The sequence below is a fragment of the Triticum dicoccoides genome, chromosome 7A (assembly GCF_002162155.2).
Source record: "Triticum dicoccoides isolate Atlit2015 ecotype Zavitan chromosome 7A, WEW_v2.0, whole genome shotgun sequence".
In the NCBI taxonomy this organism is placed as follows: Eukaryota; Viridiplantae; Streptophyta; class Magnoliopsida; order Poales; family Poaceae; genus Triticum; species Triticum dicoccoides.
In genome coordinates this window covers 313,890,125-313,893,714 of record NC_041392.1, presented here as the reverse complement: position 1 = coordinate 313,893,714, position 3,590 = coordinate 313,890,125, and positions in this window count along the sequence as shown.

Genomic DNA, 3,590 nt, shown 5'->3' with positions numbered 1-3,590 from the left:
TGGCCCCCCTGTTGCTCCACCAACGTACTCCTTCCTCCTATATATACCTACGCACCCCCAAACTACTAGATACAGAGCCAAAACCCTAATTCCACCGCCGTAACTTTCTGTATCCACGAGATCCCATCTTGGGGCCTTTTCCGGAGCTCCGCCGGAGGGGGCATCGATCACGGAGGGCTTCTACATCAACACCATAGCCCCTCCAATGAAGTGTGAGTAGTTTACTTCAGACCTACGGGTCCATAGTTATTAGCTAGATGGCTTCTTCTCTCTTTTTGTATCTCAATACAAAGTTCTCCCCCTCTCTTGTGGAGATCTATTCGATGTAATCTTCTTTTGTGGTGTGTTTGTTGAGACCGATGAATTGTGGGTTTATGATCAAGTTTATCTATGAACAATATTTGAATCTTCTCTGAATTCTTTTATGTATGATTGGGTATCTTTGCAAGTGTCTTCGAATTATCAGTTTGGTTTGGCCTACTAGATTGATCTTTCTTGCAATGGGAGAAGTGCTTAGCTTTGGGTTCAATCTTGCAGTGTCCTTTCCCAGTGACAGTAGGGGCAGCAAGGCACGTATTGTATTGTTGCCATCGAGGATAATAAGATGGGTTTTATATCATATTTCATGAGTTTATCCCTCTACATCATGTCATCATGCTTAAAGCGTTACTCCGTTCTCTTGAACTTAATACTCTAGATGCATGCTGGATAGCGGTCGATGTGTGGAGTAATAGTAGTAGATGCAGGCAGGAGTTGGTCTACTTGTCTCAAGCGTGATGCCTATATACATGATCATACCTAGTTATTCTCATAACTATGCTCAATTCTGTCAATTGCTCAACAGTAATTTGTTCACCCACCGTGAATACGTATGCTCTTGAGAGAAGCCACTAGTGAAACCTATGGCCCCCGGGTCTATCTTCCATCATATTAATCTTCCACTACTTAGTTATTTCCTTTGCCATTTATTTTACTTTTCATCTTTTATTTCTCTTTATCATAAAAATACCAAAAATATTATCCTATCATATCTATCAGATCTCACTCTTGTAAGTGACCGTGTAGGGATTGACAACCCCTTATCGCGTTGGTTGTGAGGATTTATTTGTTTGTGTAGGTGTGAGGGACTCGTGCGCGGCCTCCTACTGGATTGATACCTTGGTTCTCAAAAACTGAGGGAAATACTTACGCTACTTTGCTGCATCACCCTTTCCTCTTCAAGGGAAAACCAACGCAGTGCTCAAGAGGTAGCATGCAATTGGTAGAACTTTGAATAATCATGACGATATCCAGACAATGATCATTTTATAGGCATCACGTCCAAGATTAGTAGACCGACTCCTGCCTGCATCTACTACTATTACTCCACACATCGACCGCTATCCAGCATGCATCTAGTGTATTAAGTTCGTGGAGAAATGGAGTAATGCAATAAGAACAATGACATGATGCAGACAAGATCTATTGATGTAGAAATAGACCCCATCTTGTTATCCTTAATGGAAATGATACATACGTGTCAGTTCCTCTTCTGTCACTGGGATCAAGCACTATAAGATCGGATCCATCACAAAGCACCTCTTCCCATTACAAGATAAATAGATCAAGTTGGCCAAACAAAACCCAAATATCTAAGAAGAAATACGAGGCTATAAGCAATCATGCATATAAGAGATCGAAGAAACTCAAATAACTTTCATGGATAAAAAGAGATAGATCTGATCATAAACTCAAAGTTCATTGGATCCCAACAAAAACACCGCAAAAGAGTTACATCATATGGATCTCCAAGAGACCATTGTATTGAGAATCAAACGAGAGAGAGGAAGCCATCTAGCTACTAACTATGGACCCGAAGGTCTACAAAGAAATACTCATGCATCATCGGAGAGGCACCAATGGACATGATGAACCCCTCCGTGATGGTGTCTAGATTGGATCTGGTGGTTTCTGGAACTTGCGGCGGTTGTAATTGATTTTCATCGACCCCCTAGGGTTTCTGGAATACTGGGGTATTTATAGAGTAAAGAGGCGGTTCGTGAGGCACCCGAGGTGGGCACAACCCACCAAGGCGCGCCTGGGCGTCCAGGCGTGCCCTGGTGGGTTGTGCTCCCCTCGGAGCATCCCCAAGGTGCTTCTCCGGCCCACTGGATGTCTTCTGCTCCAAAAAAATCCACAAAATGTTTTGTTGCGTTTGGACTCCGTTTGATATTGATTTCCTGCGATGTAAAAAATATGCAAAAAACAACAACTAGCACTTGGTACTATGTCAATAGGTTAGTACCAAAAAATGATATAAAATGACTATAAAATGATTGTGAAACATCCAAGAATGATAATATAACAACATGGAACAATAAAAAATTATAGATACGTTGGAGACGTATCAGTGCTTCACCAGCCTCGGCGTCGCCACTCCCACATATGGTGCGCTTCGGCAAAATCCTAATACACTCCGTGCAGAGGTGACAACTATGGACGGAGTGTGCGGCCACCTATTATGACCAGCGGATCGGGCGCGCCATTAATATGGAGTAGTGGGAGCGAGGTGGGCGGCGGTCAAAGGGCTGGCTCGCCTCCCGGTTAGCCTGTGCAGCGGACTGTTGGCATGCCTACCGTCATTTCACACAACTACTAGCACGCCCCACGGTGAGTGCGTAGAAAACACATGGATGCCTCAGCCTCCCAGTCTGCCTGCTAGCATGCGTCTTGTCAACTAACGCATGCTTGTGCGGCACACGGGACGCGTGCGCAGCACGTATTATATTGATTTTTCCTTTTTGATGCTTAATTCTGCCGCTTTATTGCTAAATCGAAGCACATCCTGTACATTGTTGGTCTAACGCACACGGTCATATATAAGCTGATCATAAATCCACAATTCATCGGATCTCGGCAAACACACTGCAAAAAGGTATTACATCAAATAGATCTCCAAGAACATCAAGGAGAACATGGTATTGAGAATCAAAGAGAGAGAAGAATCCATGTAGATACTAGCTATAGACCCGTAGGTCTGTGGTAAACTACTCATGCTTCATCAGAGAGGTAATGGTGTTGACGTAGAAGCCCTCCGTGATCGAATCCCCCTCCGGCAGGACACCGGAAAAGGCCCCTAGATGGGATCTCACAGGAGCAGAAGGTTGCGGCGATGGAAAAGTGTTTTTGTGGGCCTCCTGATTGGTTTGGGAATATCTGAGAATATATAGGCGGAAGAAATAAGAAGATGGAATCACGAGGGGCCCACAAGGGTGAGGGCGCACCCTACCCCCCTAGGCGCGCCCTCTGTCCCTGTGGTTGCCTCGTGGATTTCCTGATGTGTACTCCAAGTCCTCTGGATGTCTTCTGGTCCAAGAAAAATCATCGCAAAAGTTTCATTCCGTTTGGAATCAGTTTGATATTCCTTTTCTGCGAAACTCTAAAACAAGGAAAAAACAGGAACTGGCACTAGGCTCTAGGTTAATAGGTTAGTCCCAACAATAATATAAAATAGCATAATAATGCATATAAAACATTCAAAACAGATAATATAATAGCATGGAACAATCAAAAAATATAGATACGTTGGAGACGTATCAAGCATCCCCAAG